This window comes from Artibeus jamaicensis, unplaced genomic scaffold (assembly GCF_021234435.1).
Source record: "Artibeus jamaicensis isolate MK-2021 breed Jamaican fruit bat unplaced genomic scaffold, CSHL_Jam_final contig_886, whole genome shotgun sequence".
Lineage (NCBI taxonomy): Eukaryota > Metazoa > Chordata > Mammalia > Chiroptera > Phyllostomidae > Artibeus > Artibeus jamaicensis.
This window is the reverse complement of record NW_026522002.1, coordinates 2,547,529-2,567,158: the sequence shown is the minus strand read 5'-3', so window position 1 is coordinate 2,567,158 and position 19,630 is coordinate 2,547,529. Positions and strand designations below refer to the sequence as shown.

Genomic DNA, 19,630 nt, shown 5'->3' with positions numbered 1-19,630 from the left:
CGATTTTTATTTTCCTGAGAAAATTCTATGCTGCAGAGAGAAAGAAGGAGCTACTACCTTTTGAAACAACATGGATGGAACTGGAAAGCATTATGCTGAGTGAAATAGGCCAGGTGCTGAAAGACAAATACCATATGATCTCACCTTTAACAGGAAGCTAAACAACAAAACAAATAAGCAAGCAGAAAAAAAAAACAAAGACACTGAAATAGAGAACAAGGGGACAGTGACCAGAGGGGAGAAGGAAGGGAAGTTAAGGGGAAAAAAGGGGGAGGGATTTGGAGAAACAAATAGGAAGGACACAGGGACGAGAACTAAGGGGGGTGGAAATGGGAGGGAGGTGGGGAGCAAGGGGCGGGGGAGGCTGGGATGGGAGAAATAGACAAAAAACTGTACTTGAAAAATAACTAAATAAAATTAATTTTAAAAAAAAAAGGAAAAAGGAGTTGCCTCAAACTAATAGGATACCCCTGTAGACAAAAAAAAAAAAAAAGTCTGGCCCAGGCAGAATAGCTCAGTTGGTTAGAGTGTCATCCAGATGTGCCAAGGTTGTGGTTTAAATTCCCCAGTCATGGCACATACAAGGATCAACCAATGAAGGCATAAATAAGTGAAACAATATCTCTCTGTCCCCCTTCCCCACTCTTAATTTTAAAAAATTAAGAAAAAAGAAAAGCTTCGCCCCAAGAAGAGAAAGGCTCCATATGTAACATTGAGTGAAAGGAAATCCAAGGAAAGTTCCCATGATCCTCTGAGGTAGGGGTAGAAAATAAAAACGAATTCAAACAATAACAGTAGCTTATTTTCAGAAGAAAAGTATTTTGTGTGTTCCAACAATGAAACCTATCTCTTAATATTTCTACATAAAATAGACAGAAGCAAGTAAAATAATAGGATAATTTATTAGCTCCAGGAGAATATACACATCTAAAGTGTTCAGTACATGGAGGAATTATAGGGGTGCAGTAACATGAAGACTCCTTACAAACAACATATCTGGCTTTACTCAGCAGCACTCAATTCTTGGCTCTTAAAATGTCTATTTCTGAATGAATGAATGAATGTTGCCCCATATTCTTCATTTTCTGGCAATCTAGTCTAATCTTAGTTACACTGGCATAAAAAAGTTGGTGTTTTGGATTACTTTAAAAATATGAAGTAGCAAGACCAGCCCTATTTCCACTTATTTATCCACCTTTAAGAGCAACTTGATGTGGCTTCAGTCCCTTTGCATTGCGCTACCTCTGCTCACTCTATCCCTCCAGCTATCAACTGGGGAATTCTGGCTTGTAAACAAGGATTGGACATGATAGCACAGTAAAGATTTCAACTTCTGGCCACCTTTTTCAAGGCTCCCCTCTACCTACATCATTTTGACTCCAAACACTGAGACTCTCCCCTGGGTCTTCTGGACCTCATTTATACACCGCAGGTGTTGATGACCAAGATCTAGTTCTCAGGCACAGGCTTAGTGGGCCCATTCCACAAACAGAACTACAAAGATTCATGGAGGTTTCAGTCTAATCAGTAAAGAAAATGGGCAGACAAGAGCAGTCTCCATAGATACAAGCTTTGCTGCTCTGCTGTTTCCTTATAGTGAGAATGTCAATGCAGAACTGAAATACTTATAAGTGAATGACAAGTTCCACCCACCATTCCACACCCTGATGGGTGACACCCAGCTGGAAATTCTGAAGCCCACAGGGCTGCCTGGCAAATAGCTGGGATACGGAGCTCTTCAGGGATGAGCCATGTATGGAGCCTCCAGTAGGAGATGCATGTGCTTTCCAAGCTCTCTTGGGAAAAAGATACTGTCTCGACCTTCTCATATAACATCTTCCTCTTCACTACTTCCCTACATTGCATAAGGATAGGCCTATCTATGCAGGTGGCAGACAGGCAAAAAGGTGCCAGACCTTGTTATTCCATGGATTCAGAGCTTGGGCTAGCAGCATGGGTCCCAAGGAAAAAAGCGATGGAAGTGTGGCTATTTATGGCAGCCTGAGTGCTGCTGAGAACCACAATGGCCCATGGATGCAAATGACTGCCTGGTGCTGGTCCCTGACAGGTCTGAGTGTCTACATGCATGAAGAAGGGTGGGAGAAAGAAGTGGGGGAAGCATGATACACTGAGAAGCTTCAAGAAAGGGTGAGAATGGACCTGACTGACAATGGATTGAATTTCTATTGGTTAAGAAAGAGCAAAAACATTTTTAAAAGAGGGGAAAAACAGAATTACCACATGATCCAGCAATTCCACTTCTGGGTATACATCCAAAAGAACTGGAAGCAGGGACTTGGAGAGATATTTGTATACCCATGTTCCCAGCATCATCCACAACAGCCAAAAGACAGAAGCAACCGACGTGTTCATCCATGGATGAGTGGACAAGCAGAATGTGGTTTATATACACAATAGAATATTACCTAGCTTTAAAAAAAAAAAAAAGGAAATTCTGACATGTACTTCAAAATAGAAGAGCCTTCAGGACACTATGCTAAGTGAAATAAGCCAGACACAAAAGGATATTAGGTGCCTAGAATAATCAAGTTCATGAAGAAGGAGCAGAATGGGAGACGTCTTTCTCCTAGAGTCTACATGTTACTGCACCCTTCTGATATAACTAAACACCTTGAAAGCACAAAGAGGAGAAAATAGGAGTTTTGTTTAACAGGGTAAAGAGTTTCACCACTGCAATACAATATAAAAAAGTTCTAGAATAGAAAACAACAGCCCAGTAGGTGGAAGCTAAGTCCACTTGCTCTTACACCCAACTTGGACACCTAACTGATCTTCTGAAAAATAAACTGAACATCCAAGGGAATTTCAGCTGACATGAAGTTTGGAAGCAAAGGTGTACAGAAGCTTCCCAAAAGGTACATACAAGACATTGTGGGGGTTGTGACTTGCAGTCAGCCAGCTGGAAGGGAGAACCCACCAACAAATGAGCCACCAATAATCAAAGCCCAAGCACAACAAGAGACCCAACATAAACCGAATAAAGGGTAACCCTACAGCATCCAGATCAGGAGATCAAAGAGACTGGACCACTAAGTCCCACAAAAATCCTACCACAGAAATCCACCCCCATGAAAACAGGCAGACAAAGCAGAGCAACCTGAGATGCAGAAACAAACAAAAAGAGTCACCTAAAATGGGGAGACAAAGAAAGAACCCCAATCAGAAGGAAAGGCAGAATCCCCAGATTAAAAGATTAGCTCTTAATCGTTTAGCTAAAGAGCTAAATGAAATTAGGGCAAGCAATCTATCAGACACAGAATTCAAAATAAACCATTATAAGGATACTCAAGGAATTCAGTGAGAACTACAAAGAACTTAGTGGGAACTAAAGCAGCTTTAAAAAATACATAAAACAATGAATCAAAACCAGAGAGAAACTAAAATATAATATGTGAAAGGAAAAATACAGTAGAAGGTCCCTGGCTAGTGTAGCTTAGTTGATTGAGCAAGGGCCTGTGAACCAAACAACGGTGGTTTGATTCCAAGGCAGGGCACATGCCTAGGTTGCAAGACAGTTCCCAGTAAGGGACGTGCAAGAGGCAACCATACATTGATATTTCTCTCCCTCTCTCCTTCCCTTCCCCTCTAAAGATAAATAAAATCTTAAAACAAACTATTCTTAAAAGAAAAAGAAAAATATAGTAGACGGAATTAAAAGCAGACTAGATGAAGCAGAGGACCCAATCAGCAAGCTGGAAGACATGGTAGAAATAAATACCCAATGAGAGCAACAAAACAAAAAAAGACCCAAAAAGAATAAGGATAATTTAAGGGAGCTTCAGAACAACATGAAATATAACAATAGTCACAACATAGGAATATGAGAAAGGGAAAGAAAGGGAGCAAGGGATAGAAAACCTCTTTGAAAAAATGACAAAAAAACTTCCCTAACTTGGTGAGGGAAAAAGTCACACCAGATCAGGAAGCACAGAGGGTCCCCAACAAGATGAACCCAGAGAGACCTTTTCCAAGACACACTATAATTAAAATGGCAAATGTTAAAGACAAAAGAGAAATTTAAAGGCGTCAAGGGAGAAATTGCTAGTGGCATACAAGGGAGCTCTCTTAAAGCTAGCAGCTGAATTCTCAATAGAAACACTACAAGCCAGAAGGGACTGGCACAAAATATTCCAGGTAATGAAAAGGAAGGACCTACAACCAAGACTACTCTATCCAGCAAGGCCTTCATTTAAAATGGAAGGCAAAGTAAAAAGCAAGCAAAAGAAAGCAAACCAGCACTGTAATGGGAATCCTATATGGGGTAGCTAAAGGGACTTGGTGGAGATGTGTTTAGCAAGAGATGCTAAAGGGACTGCTATAAAAAAAAAAAAGAAGAGAGAGAGAGATATACAGGTATGGAAAAAATGGTAATAAGTAAGTACCTATCAATAATAACCTTAAACATAAATAGATGAAATGTTCCAGTCAAGACACAGGGAAACTGGATAAGAAAATATGACCCATAGGTATGCTATCTACAAGAGACCCACTTCAGAACAAAAGTTGAAAGTTTTGTTTCAAAAGTTGAAACAAAGAAAAGTTTTCAACTTATCTACATAAGTTGAAAGTGAAGGAATGGAAAAAAATATTCCAAGCAAACAGACATGAAAGGAAAGCTGGGGTAGTAATACTTATATCAGACAAAATAGACTTCAAAACAAAAGTCATAAAAAGGGACAAAGATGGTCATGGCATAATACTTAAAGGAACAGTCTAACAGGAGGACATAACCCTTGTAATCATATATGCACCCAACACAGGAGGACCTAAATATATAAAGAAAATCTTGAAATCCTTGAAGGACTTCAAGAAAGATATTGACAACAATACAGTCATAGTAGGGGATTTTTTAACACCCCATTGGTAATGAGGGATAGATCTTCCAAACAGAAAATCAACAAGAATATTGTGGCACTGAATGAACTCTAGATCAAATGGACTTAATTGATATATACAGAACCTTTTACCACAAAGAATCAAAATATACATTCTTTTCAGATACACATAAAACAATTTCAAAGATAGACCATATGGTAGAACACAAAACCTCAACAGATTCAAGAAAATTAAAATTGTATCAAGCAGGTGCTCAGATCACAATGGATTGAAACTAGAAACCAACCTCAAGGTAAAAACTTGAAAACTTTCACATACATGGAGACTGAATAACATGTTATTAAATAATGAATGGATCAACAATGAGATCAAGGAAGAAAGCAAAGAGTATCTGGAAACAAATGAAAAAGAATACACAGCATACCAAAACCTATGGGACACACATAAGGCAGTCCTGAGAGGGAAATTCATAGCAATGCAGGCCTAACTAAAGAAAATATGAAAGTAGCAAAAAACTGCCAAACCCTATACCTACAAGAACTAGAGGAAAAATGACAAATAATGCCAAGAGGAAGTAGAAGAAAGGAAATAATCAAGATCAGGGCAGAATTAAATGACATAGAGACTAAAGGAACAATTAAAAGGATCAATAAATCCAGGAGCTGATTCTTTGAAAAGATAAACAAAATTGACAAGCCTTGCCCTGGCTGGCATAGCTCAGTGGATTGAGCATGGGCCTATGAACCAAAGGATTGTGGATCGATTCCCAATCAGGGCACAGGCCTGGGTTGAAGGCCAGTTCCCAGCAGGGGACACACAAGAGGCAACCATACATTGATATCTCTCTCCCTCTCCCCTTCCTTTCCCCTCTAAAGATAAATATTTTTTAAAGTTTTTAAAAAATTGACAAGCCTTAACCAGACTCATCCAGAAAAAAAGTGAGCAGACCCAAATAAATAAAGTCAGAAATGAAAAGGGACAAGTTACAGCCTCTACTACACAAATAGAAAGGATTGTAAGAAATTACTATGCTGAGGAATTGGACAACCTAGGAATTTGAAAACCTAGGCAAAATGGACAAATTTCTAGAAAATGCAATCTGCCAAAACGGAATCAAGAAGCAGCAGAAAGCCTTAATAGACCTTAATAGACCTTAATAAGTAGTGAAACTGAAGAAATAATCAAAAAACACCCAGCACGCAAAAGCCCTAGACCAGGCTTCATAAATGGATTTGGCCAAACATTTAAGGAAGAACTAACCCCTATCCTTCTCAAACTATTCCAAAAAACTCAGGAAGAGGGAAGACTCAGAAGTCTTTTTATGAGGCCAATATATTACCTGCAATATTTTATGCCACTCCCTTCCTAATCTGAAAACCAGGTATAGACACAGCAAAGAAGAAAACTATAGGCCAATATTGCTGATGAACACAGTTGCTAAAATCCTCAACAAAATATTGGCAATCCAGATTCAGAAATACATTAAGAAGGATCAAGTGAGATTCATCCCAGAGATGCAAGAATAGTACAATAGTCACAAACCAATTAATTTTATACACCACATAAACAAAATGAAGAAAAAACCCACATGATATCAATAGATGCTGAAAAGGCATTTGATAAAATCCAGCACCCATTTATGATAAAAAACAATCAGCAAAGTGGGAATAAAGAGAGCATTCCTCAACATAATAAAAGCCATGTACAAGAAACCCACAATCAACATTATACTCAACAGGCAAAAACTAGAAGTTTTCCCTTTAAGATCAGGAACAAGACAAGAGTGTCTGCTTTCACCACTCTTATTCAACATAGTACTGGAAGTTCTAGTCACAGGAACGAGACAAGAAAAAGAAATAAAAGGCATCCAAATTGGAAAAAAGGAAGTAAGACTCATTATTTGTAGATGACATGATAGTGTACGTAGAAAACCCTATCGCCTCTACCAAAAAACTACTTGACCAAATAAGTGAATTTGGCAATGCAACAGGATACAAGGTCAATATTTAGAAATTGAAGGTATTTTTGTACACAAACAATGAAATATCAGAAATAGAAAAAAACATCCCATTTAGTATAGCAACAAGAAAGTTAAGTACCTGGGAATAAACTTAACCAAGGAGGTAAAGGACCTGTACTCAGAAAACTACAACACAGTGAAGAGAGAAATTAAGGAAGATACAAACAAATGGAAGCATATACCCTGTTCATGGATTGGAATAATTAATATCATTAAAATGTCTATACTACCCAAAGCAATCTATAGATTTGACACAATTCCTATTAAAATACCAATGGCATATTTCACAGATCTAGGACAAATATTTCAAAAATTTATATGGAACCAAAAAAAAAAGACCCCAAATAGCCTCAGCAATTTGAGAAAGAAGAACAAAGTAGGAGGAATCACAATACCTGACATCAAACTATTCTACAAAGCCACTATAATCAAAACAGTCTGGTACTGGCATAAGAACAGACACCATAGACCAGTGGAACAGAATAGAGAACCCAGAAATAAACTCAACTCTCTATAGCCAATTAATATTTCACAACGGGTGAAGAAGCATAAAATGGAGTAAAAATAGCCTCTTCAACAAATGGTGTTGGGAGAACTGGACTGGTTCATGTAAAACAATGAAACTTAATCACCAACTTATACCATACACCAGAATAAAAACTCCAAATAAATAAAAGACTTAAATATTAAAGTCATAACAACATAAAAGTCCTAGATGAAAACACAGGCAGGACAATTTCAGATATCCCACATAGCCAGCACATTTCCTAGGGCAAGAAAAAAATAAACAAGTGGGACTACAGCAAACTAAAAGGCTTCTGCATGGCTAAAGAAACAACTATCAAAATGAAAAGAGAAACAACTGTATGGGAGAACATGTTTGCCAATGATATGAGGGTTTGATCCCCCAAATACAGAGTCCAGCACAAATAATGCCCCTTTTTTATTACAATTATCATTTGTTGCAAAATCATAAGCATGTAATTCTGTAACATAACAATATCACACTCGAGCACACCACATGATATTTTAGGTGAAATGTTCAAATTAAAACTATAAATTATTACAACTATATTATTACCCTACCAACTACTCAAGCAGTCATTACTTCTGCAGGACCCTGTATGTAAAGAACTCATATGTCAACACCAGGAAGGCAAACAATCCAATTAAAATATGGGCAACAGACCTGAATAGACACTTCTCCAAGGAGGACATACAGAGGACTCAGAGACATAAGAAAAGATGCTCAACATCACTAGCCATCAGAGAGATGCAAATTAAAACCACAGTGAGATATCACCTCATACCTGTCCAATTGGCTACCATCAATAAATCAACAAACAACAAGTGCTGGCAAGGATGCGGACAAAAGTGAACATTACTGCACTGCTGGTGGGAATGCAGACTGACTGATGCAGCCACTATGGAAAACAGTATGGAACTTCCTTAAAAAACTAAAAGTGGAACTGCCTTTTGACCCAGCAATTCTGCTGCTGGGAATATATTCCAAGAATCCCAAATCACCAATTCAAAAGAATTTATGCACCCCAATGTTCATAGCAACACAATTTACAACAGCGAAGTGCTAGAAAGAGCCTCAGTGCCCATCAGTAAATGAGAGGATCAAAAACTGTGGTATATTTCCACAATGGAATACTATGCAACAGAAAGAAAGAAGAAACTACTTGTGAAAAAAAAGGCCCCTACCTTTTGCCACAGCATGGATGGAAATGGAGAGTATTATGCTAAGTGAAATAAGCCAGTCAGTGAAATACAAATACCATATGATCACACCTATCACAGGAATCTAATGAACAAAATAAACTAACAAAATAAAACCACAAGCATGGAAACATGGAACAGAATGAAAGTGACCCGAGGGGAAGGGGGAAGGACATAATGGTGGAAAGAAGGAGAAGGGACTAGACAAAGAACATGTATGAATGACCCAGGGACATGGACAACAGTGTGAGAACTGACTGGGGGTGTGGGCGGTGGGATGGGTGGAGGAGGGCAAAGGGTGAAAAACTGGGACAACTGTAATAGAATAACAGCAAAATTATTTAATTTAAAAAACTTCACATTTGAAAAAAGAGATGAAAATGTCCTGGAGACTAGTTTTACATACTTAACACTACTGACCTGTGTATTTTGCGATGGCTAAGATGGTAAATTCATATTATTTATATTTTACCACAATGAAAAAAACTTTTAAGGAGAAAAATGTCTTGCAAACATAAATAGCCCAGGGACCCTGTTTCTCTTTATTAAAATAAAACCAGAATTAACTGAATAGCTGTGAAAATAACCTCACATGTGCTTGGATGTGAAGTGTGCTAGGACTTAAGTACTAGATGATTATTTTAAAAGCTAACTGCATTATCTGTTGCAAACATTATGGATCTATTTTTTAAGCTACCCCAGGTATTCTTTTTTCCGTGTTCCGAACTAGAGACCCAGTCCAGTTTAGCATGCCTTGGTCCTTGTAATTAAGGTTGCAAATCATGGCTTGCCCCTCAATGGCCTGTCACCTAGGCTAGAGGTTATCATCAAAATGATCCCATCCCCCTATGCAACAGATGGAAATGTCTGAAAACCATCTGAGTTGTTTTGGAGGAGGGTTTATGAGCACCTAGTAGGTTAGAGGCAGGGTTACTGCTACACATCCCACAATGCACAGCACCCCCATACACAACAAAGAACTTTCTGTCCTCAAATGTCAATAGTGCCACAGCTGAAAACTCCACTCTAGATTGGCCCAGAATTCAGAGACCAGGTTTGTTGTGGGTTTTGTTATTTCTTTTACATGTGCCTTTGAGCAGCAGCCAGTAGAGCGAGTAGTTACTAACCTGCTAATAAGCATAGTGTTAAATGCTCTCTCTATGTTATTCGTTCAGTCCTCTCACTCTCAGAAGATACTGCTGTGACCCCACTTTTACTGGGAAAAACATCTGAAGAGGTCAAGAATCTGTCCAAAGTTAGGGCCATGGGTAGGATTTTAAATAAGCTCTGCAGACCTCCAGAGTGGTATTCTTACCTCTACTTCCTAAACCCTACTATTCCAGGACTCAGTGAGAAGCCCATTAACACACTAATTCCAACAAAACACAGTGAGAACACTGGCACAGGCAACCCTTACACCAGGTGATTCCCTCTCCCACACAAATCCCTTAAGCATCTTGGCAGCCTGTCCACCCCACATAAACTACAGAAGAACTTAAGGATCCAGGAGAGAAACCTTAGGAAAAAATATTTTCTCTAAGTTATATATATTACTGTCCGTTGTGCATTATAAAATTCTTCCACTCTGACCAGTTATTTGCATGAAGATGATCTTAACAACTAAGTTCCTTCCCAGAATCTTCCAATTCAGAAGTCATTCTTAAACACCTTTGAAGAATTCCCAAACATTTAACATCTCAGGAGGCATAGCTACATCCCTAGCTACTGCCTTTGACTATATTGATATTCTTCCTCTGGAACCATCTGAAGTAACTCCTATTCATCCTTCAAAACCTTGCTCAGGTTTGCTGCACCACTTCTGCCAAGTTTTCCCATGTTCCTCACAGCTTGTCATTCCTTTTGCACCAGTTCCACACTGTCAAATCCTTCTATTCTACATACACTTTTCTGTGTTAACCATTAGCCAACTACAATGGGAGCTCCTTGAGACAGAACTGTGGACATCTTATGTGTTTTTGCCTATACTGCCTATTACAACACACCCTCACCTTTTTCTGCCATATTCTATGAATAGAGTCAATCAGCTCAAAATTATATCCATGCACTAGCATCTTTTGCAGACTGTTAGAAACCAAAAAACAGCACATTAAGAGATCATGTACAATATTTGTACAAGAGATCATGTATAAATGTTGCCAAATGTACAACATTTGGGGAGATACCTATAGGAGGAAAAGGCAATTTTCTCTGAATCTTGAGAAGGCCCAAGTAATTTTGGCAGTCTTCATAAGAGTTTCTCAAAAGGAAGGGTGAATTTCTTAGTTGCAGAAATTAGTCATAAAGATTCTTGCAATGAGTCCGGCATTTGGGAAATCGGGGGAAAGCTACATGGGTGCCAAGGTCCTCTTTATTGTATCATCATGCACCAAATTATCCATGGCCTCAACACACACAGGACACTTCCTCCATTCCCCAGTTTTGGTTTTCTGTTTTGTATTTGTTTTCCTAACAACATTGACTGCCACACCCAAAGTCAGGGTTTATCAAAGGTCCAGGACCACTGTGTCCAAACCACAGGGGAAGAGGGATTGGTGAGCAGGATGCTTGGCAGAAGAAAGAGAAGGAGGTGAAGGAGGAGAGAGGAGGAGGAGAAGGAGGAGGAAGAGCAGGAGGAGGAGGAAAAAGAGGAAGAGAAGGAGAAGAATGAAAAGAAGAAGAAGGAGAATGCAAATTTTCAGCTGCCTCTGGCCACAAACTCAATTAGTCTCTGGGGGTGTGACCAAGGCACCTGTAGTTTTAATAAGCCAGCCCTCCACATAATTCTAATGCGCCCTCAAGTTTGAAAGCTACTGCCTTCCGTCTGTGGTTCTCAAGTATTAGTGGTCATCAGAATCATGGGGAGGACTTGTTAAAAGACAGATTTCCAGGACCCACCACAAGTTTTCTAATTTTGCAGGTTTTCTCTGACAACCCAGAACTTGCTTCTCTAACAAGTTCCCAGGTGATGCTGATGGTGCTGGTTCCTGGGGACGTCAGAGATTTAAGAGACAGGTCAGAAACCTGGGATGGAGATTTCCTTCCCATTTTATATCCTTTTGCAATTTTTCCTCAGCTTGTATATATATTTTTAAGAAGAAAGGGAGACCAGTGTTCAGGTTATGAAAAACTTCTATAGTATTATCATATCCTAACTTAAGAAAATAAAATTAACTTGTCAAATGAAATGCTGATACCCTTTCACCCTTCTTTCCCAACACTCTACAAGAATCCCAAAACAAAAGGTACCCTAAACATTAGACAAGCAGTTTGGTATTCGGCCTCAGTCTGGTTGGTTTATAACTCAAATAACTTGCTGCTTAAGCAATGGTGTCTCTGACTTCACCTCCAAGTGATTTCTCTCTAAAATACCCAGTATAATAACCTCAACTGGCACTGGTTTCTGTTAACAACAGAACGGCCAGCACCAAGCACAGCTTACAGCACGTATGCTCAGCCCACTTCCCTCTTCAGGGGCCTAGTGATTGCACCTGCATCTGAACACATGGAGAGCAGTGCTGGGGGCCTTGAGCCCCTAACAAGGCCCTCCTGAAAAGGCACACACAGCAAGCCTCCAAGAACAGACAGGTTACAGTGCTGCTCCATGCCAGAGCAGGGCCTCCAACAATCACGGATTTTTTTTTTTTTTTTTTGGAGAAATGATCAAACCCGGGGGTGGGGACAGAACTTCCTGCAAGAAACCGCATCCTGAACAAGCCCGCCCGATCGCTGTAAATAAACACTCTCTCCTTGCAGCACTTCCGCCAACTGTCGGCCTGGCTCCAATCGCCTCTCAAGTCCAAACAGGAAAGGGGAGGGAAGGCAGCGAGATGGTAGATAGGCGTTTAATCTGCTTCTTGCTACAGTTGTCACTGGTGGGAGCTCCTAATTCAGCAGGACTGCCAGTGGCCTAGAATCACTCCTGGACCCACTTTTCCCTGTTAACCTTCATGACTATATTATTATGGGCAGCCCACAGCTGGCCGACACAGTGCTGAGCAGTGCAGCTTCTTCCCTGGATCAGATAAGCAGCCAAATCAAACTGGCTGGCTGCAGACAGAGCGGCACTGACACTTGCGAGGGATGTGCGGCACAAGTCTGTGTATTACTCAGCCCAGGGGACCAGGAGGGAGAAGAGGGCCGGGGCTGGCAGGCAGAAGGTTCAAGAAGGAAACAAGCTAGTGACCTCAATTTTCTGGAAAATGTGAAGGATATTCTTTTTAGCATGCACCATGTGGCCCAGGTAGGGAAAAATATTCAAAAAGAGACCACTGATGTCATCATCAGCAATGGTGACAGCAGGTGGTACACACAGGGCTTTAATAAGCCGCCTCCCCTTAGTCCTCTCCTGTAATACCTGTGAGGCAGATTCCATAACCCTCAAATTTGGGACAGCTAAAGAAACACATGTTGGACTCCAACTCAGTTTATCTGAATTAGGGCTGCCAATGGCAGGAACAGTGCCCACATGTCACTACAATGTCAATGGCAGCCACAGGGCCTGGCTCGGGACCAGAAGACCATGTTCCAGCCACGACACATGCTGCCTCCCAAATGAGCTCCATCCAGAGAGCTTCCCAAGAAGTGCTAAGATTGTAAGGGTATTTGAATTCCGTGGCATTCAGCAAAGTGGATTCACTCTTTCGTGAGGCCTTCCTTTGCTGCATTCCCCAGAGTTCTAATGTCCCATTTATGTCTTGCTACAGGACCAGGCTGGAAGTCTGTCTTCATAGACTGTTGAAAGGACCACTGCCTCATACATCACAGGCATTCTATAAATGTATTGAAAAAAACTCATGGGTGAATCAATGACTGAATGAATGAATTGAAGAACTCGTGTGGAATACCTGGTTGCCACAGGGGCAGACACAGAACACAGCTCTTGCCCCTCCCCAGGACGCCTGGGCCCACTGGAGAAGTTGGGCTCTGCCATCCTGCTGGGAATGACTTTCCATAAAAGCTGTTGCCATTCATGGGCACCCACCGATTTTTTTCTTTTTTTAAAGATTTTATTTATTTATCTTTAGAAGGGAAGGAGAAAGGGAGAGAAATATCAATGTATGGTTGCCTCTCATACATCCCCTACTGGGACCTGGCCTGCAACCCAGGCATGTGCCCTGACTGGGAATTGAACTGCGATCCTTTAGTTCACAGGCCTGCACTCAATCCACTGAGCTACGCCAGCCAGGGCTGATTTTTTTTCCTTTATCACTGTGGACATGGAGGCTCAGGCACAGTGATGGTAGCAGTCTTTGTGGCAGATGGGATGATATAATGCATTGTTGGCAGGCCCAGAAGTGGTAGGGAAAGTGATGAGAAAGGGACAAGCATGTTCTGGAATGGAGGAGTGTGTAAAACCTCATAAACTCTTTGCAGACGGGACATGGCCCTGGAGGCTCTACCCTAGGGAGGGAGGGAACCAGGAAGCTTCCCTGGGGCAGGGAAGGGTGGAGCCGGAGACAGGGCCAAGATGCCTAGGGCAGAGAGATGGGGGGAGGGAGGTTTGTTAAATGAATAAAAGTAAAAATGAAGCACCACAGGTAGCAGCAAAGTGTTATTAAAATGCTGTAATGTCTCAGAGGTTCCTATGAAGTCATGTTTTTACAATTCACTCATAAGATTTAAAGACAAAATTATATGCCTCCATAGAAAAACAAGTGTGTTTTTCTATGGATCCCATTGTTCATATGGGATGCACAACTTCCAGAAAATTTAAATCACTTAGGGAAAAACTGGAGTTTTCCACAAATCCAGCTGCACACTCCTTGGCAGGAGCACTGTCAGTACTAACTATGTAAACACACTCATGTAATGTATACTGGTCCGTATATTTCAGAAAACACTACCAGGGGTGTACACTCAAATGTCCACGGTGGCCAGGCAGTTGCTTAAATGACTGAAGCAAGCAGAGAGTCAAACACAAAGAGTGTGGGAAGCAACCTAAAGGGACAGCTTGACAAGCCTCATCTAAATGAGTGCCTTGGCCCCCAGCATGGGGGAAAAGCTAAGGTTGGCACATCTCTTGATCTGTGGAAAGAAGACAGACATCTAAGTTTTGCACTGGAATCTCACTAAAAAGAATTGATAAATTAAAATATTTTATTTAGAATATCAATAAGTTGAATGAAATACATCTGGCCTGCTCTGGCAAAGTGATTTAGTTGGTTGAAGTGTTATTCTATACTGAAAGGTTGAGTTCAATCCCTGGTCAGGGCACCTACCTAAGCTGCAGGTTGAATCCCTGGTCAGGACCAGTACAGAAGGATTCCCTCAAGAGCTTACAAAGAATAAAACCCATTTAACAGATGAACAAACTGAGGCAGGAGGATACCTGGGCAGTGGACTGGCAAAGAGATACTATGGGTTAGAGTAAGATCCAGATGGGAATCACTGCAACTGAAAGAGAACGGACAGGTGAGCTCCACGGCATCAGAATGCTGATTTGCTCCATTCCCATTATGCATTTTACTTGTGCGGACGTGAAACCATCATACCAGGTACCACACAGGAAATGAGAGGAACTATTAAAGAAGTGTAGCCTCATGCTAATAGCAAGATGATGAAAAGGAAAGCCATCCATGCTCAAAGTGTTTTACCGGTTAAGAAACAGGTTTTGACATATAGAAGCAGGGTCCTTCCAAAAGAACCTAGCCTTTTAAATACATTTTTATTAAACTTGCATGCTCACCAAACTGGGGGAAGATAGAAACCTGTTTCTCTCCCTTTTGTCTTACTCAGGATCACAGAGAAACTTCAATGCTTTTGAATCAGCCAGACACAAGTGTATACATGTTCTGAGACAAAAACCTGAAATGACTCATTCTTCCAGTTTTCTTAAACAATTTCAGCTTTTAGGAAAGAGAATTCATTCATACACACCACATACACACCAGACAATGCCAGGCTTCATGGAATCTCTCATGGGCTGAGGGATCCAAGCAACATTTCCCTGCTAAGTAATGTGAAGGCTGCCAGCCTGGGGTAAGGCACTCAGGGCAGAAATGCAGTTCTAAGACTTCAATCATAATGATCAACAGTTACCTCTGCTCTGTCAAGAGATCTTTTCTATGACCAGAGTTAGGGATTCCCACGGCCTCTGTTCCCTTACACATCTCTGTCTGAATGGCTTCCACAAAGAAATGCACAAAATCCTGCTCCGTAAGTCCACAAAAAGTTAGTATGGGCACTTCATGCTTTAACAGTTTTGCAAATGAAGGCTGTTGACTTATAAGATATAAGCAACACTTAAGGAGATTCCAGTACCTCTTCCAAAAGGCAGATGCACCTGTATTGACGTCCCTAGACAATAAGTGAAAGGGTTATGCAGTGGATAAGAGCATGGCCATTAAGAGCTCAAGGGTTTGCCTGTTGCTTTGAGCTGTGAACTTGAACAAATGATCTCATTTCTTCATGCCGCATTTCCCTCCACTGGAAACTAGTAGGTAAAAATAGTACCTGCCAAACTGGGTTTTCCTGAGGATAAAATGGGAGGAATTTGGGAAGAGCTCTTCATGAGACACCCATAACTATAGGTGGCGTAGTGTCAGAAACAAAGGTCGTTCTTGTCAACTGCTTTACTGTCCCAATACAAACTTAACTTCTTTGCTTTGAACACCAAATTACCATTTCCACAATTTCAGAGTCAAATAATTGCAAAGTATTAATCCTTCGAAACCTGCTTAGCAAACTCCAACCTGGTAATGCCAGCACATGTCTTTTGAACAGAGGGCACTTGCAACTGTACAACTTAATAAGGTGTATGGCATGCTAAGTTTATTAGCTAATGTCAAACCCTAGCTCCAGTGAGATCAAAGAAAAGAATACATGTCATGACCAGACCCGACTCGATTCAAAATTGCATTTTAGCTCCAACACAGAATGTCTGCCAATTTGGGAAAGTTGAATGGAAATAGTAATCAAACAATATTGTATAATCATATTCACTGTCATGTTTTTTTTATTTGATGTAAGAAAAACAAGGTAGGTAACAAAAATAGCAAAGAGGTGATATGCTTCACTTAGGTCAAGGATTTTTTTAATTGCAAAAATGCAGACAAAACACAGCCTTCCAAAAGTGTAACAGCTGGGTCCAGAATTAGGGGAAGCAAGAAAGAAGCCTAGGGTGCAAAATTTAAGGAGGTATCCACCCTCAGAGTCATCCAAGTTCAAGGTCAGCATCTAAAAATGAGTGCCTCCTTAAATTTTGCACCCCAGGCGCCTTTCTTTCCTCTCCTTTGTCCAGCATTTAAGACAGATGAAAGCAAAATGTGATTTCCATGCCTTTGTGTGTATGGCAGTAACTTGCAACCAGGCACCAAGATGTAAACTGATGGGTAACATTACAACAGATCTCTCCCTTCGAGACAAGAATTTCATGGCTGGGAGCAGCCTAGGAAAAGGACAATTTCCTTCAATCTTACCAAGTTCAAAGGCAGCCCTTTACAACTTTGTGAGCATTTCCTAAACAATGTTTTCCTGTCCACTCCCATGAAAATTTGGATTAATTCCAAAACAGAAGAAAATCCCATTCTCAGATATCATTTGTGCCTAAATATTAGAAGAAGAGAAGACACAACTTAAAAGGGACCACTTACTGATCATGCCACCTGACCACTCAGGTTGATGACTCCCTTTTCTTTACAAGGGCTGCTTGTAAATGAATTACCATTCAATTAGATAAATATTCATAGAGTTTTTAAAAAACTAAACAATAATAAAGTACATCTGATTACATCCAAACATAGATCAATAGAACTTGGGGTCTAAGAAGTTTTACAAATCTCAGAGAGGTGAACACAATGTTAAAGCATGCCATTCCTTTCAAATTGAGCATTAAAAGAGAGGGCATAGACAGTAGATAGAAAATAGATGGGGGGCAAGAATAGCATGGGAAATATAGAATCTAAAGGACTTGAGACACATGGTCATAAACTAAAGGGGGGGTAATGGTGGGGACAGGGGGTAGGGTGGAGGGGAATGAAGGGGGGAATAGAACAACTGTAACAGCATAATCAATAAAAAAATTTAAAAAAAAAAGAGGGCAGCTTAAGAAACATAAGACCCTCAATGTTCAAATTTTCCTTTCTGATTTTCCATTTTAACCTCATAAAGCCCCATTTACAAATAAACATGTTTCTAATACATAATACATTAGAACAAGAAGTAGGAGGAGGACAAAGAAAAAAATCACACCTGCACACTACAGGCAAAGTGTACATATTTCTAATTTTGATTATTGAACTGAAATCACTCTGGTTAGAAATGCCAAACAGATTCAAAACTGAAAAATGACAGGCATTTCTTCACTTCTATATGGCAATATTGAGATGTACTTCACTAATGACATGAGCAGAAGCACTGCCCATAGATAAAGAACCCAGACAGAGGATGTAATAAATGTGGCTCTCCCCATCCCAACCTTCTGTATAACTTCCCCACAGAAGCACTGGTTCATCTCCAGTGAATGGCGTTCTCCAATACCACATGAGTTTTGCTATCAGCTGTCCCACGCAAATGTGTGCGAGACCCTGCAGGCACTGCCAAGCCATGAAAGCAGTAAGTACGTTAGGATGTGCGAGCCCATGCCTCTTTCCTGTTTCTAAACATAATAGTTCATTATGTCTAGTACCTGGTGATATATCTTGATTTTCCTCTCTTTTCAAGAAAGGACATCACCTTACATTAATTTTGAACAAAATTAAATAATAGCATAAAAAATCTCCTATCTATTAATAAATTCTGCTAAATTCAATTACTCTGAAAGAAATAAAATAAGTGACACGATGAGTTGGAAAAAATAAACATTTTTATGGAATATTCTCTCTCTTCTCTTCCTTCTCTCTGTTTTGAGACCTAATTATATACTAAGCAAAAAGTAATTTTTGCCTCCTGCCTACATTTTATGTTTTTGGGCACTTCCATTTCATGTCCCTTGACACCTTTTCCAATAATCCATCTACTTGATATTGGAAAGCCTCACATGAATAAAACTTTATGGCACTATAGGCATTTAGCCTTCCACTGATATTCCTGGCCTGTTCAATTCTGCAATTCAATCAAAATCAAATCTCAAAATCCTCTTGTCAGCCAGCACTGCTTTCATATGCCCGAGCCTTGTGAAAGGATAACTGCATCCAATCTTCCCCCCAAGCAGTGCTTATATTGTTTTATTACAGTTCAATGAGTGGAGTTCAAAATTACACACAGCTGCCTACTACTGTGGCCGGGCTGTGTTATGCATGGACACAAGTATTACCCACCAGGCCTGAAATCATTCACTTACTGGCAGGCCAGAAAGATGAGGAACACTGCTTTGTATGGAAGAACATCCTGTCTGTTAGATCTAAACAGGGAGATATTAACAGATCGGTCCCTTTATAAAAGGGTTGTGAAAGCCCAGTGAAATGCAACTCAAATGTGCTCAATGTTAAGCATGTGGATAGAGCACACAAAGGCAAAGGTAAACTTCAACATGCACTACTTATTCTCGGAAAGCTTGTGAAGGAAGATAAAAGACATGTGGAATAAAATACATGTTAAAGAATTTGTACATGTGTTTTAAATGACAGAGCTTAATTTAAGTGGGCTTTAAAAAAATAACTCCAATAATCCTTTTATTGAAACAAAAAAAAAAAAAACCAACACGCAATGCCAATTAAATACAATTAAACTGATGAACAATACGTAATTAAAACACTAGTCATTTGGAAATGCTCCTGATAAGCCCCAGTAAGGCAAAGAGGTGGTTAAATATTATCAGAGGTGCACGATCTTCTTAACACTTGGACTAACACATTAAGTGGCTACCCCCTATTTTTTAAAAAAATGAAGAGAACATACTGGAACCATAAAGGTAGACAATACTGGGTCTCATCTGTGTAGGTGTTAAATTACCCGACGGTTGTTGAATGGGAAAAAATGGTCTACATAGAAAAGGAATTGCCAAAACACCAAATAAAAATGTGTGCTAACTCCAGGCTATCATAGTTGTAAAATAATAGCTTCCTAGGATGCAGTTTTCCAAGAAAAATT

General features: G+C 40.1%; 1 protein-coding gene across 14 annotated transcripts in view; it reads right to left on the bottom strand.

Annotated features, from left to right (window-relative positions):
• The window catches only part of FOXP1 (forkhead box P1), a 627,082-nt gene that overhangs the window by 463,790 nt on the left and 143,662 nt on the right, over positions 1–19,630 (bottom strand). The gene's annotated exons all lie outside the window — the stretch shown is intronic.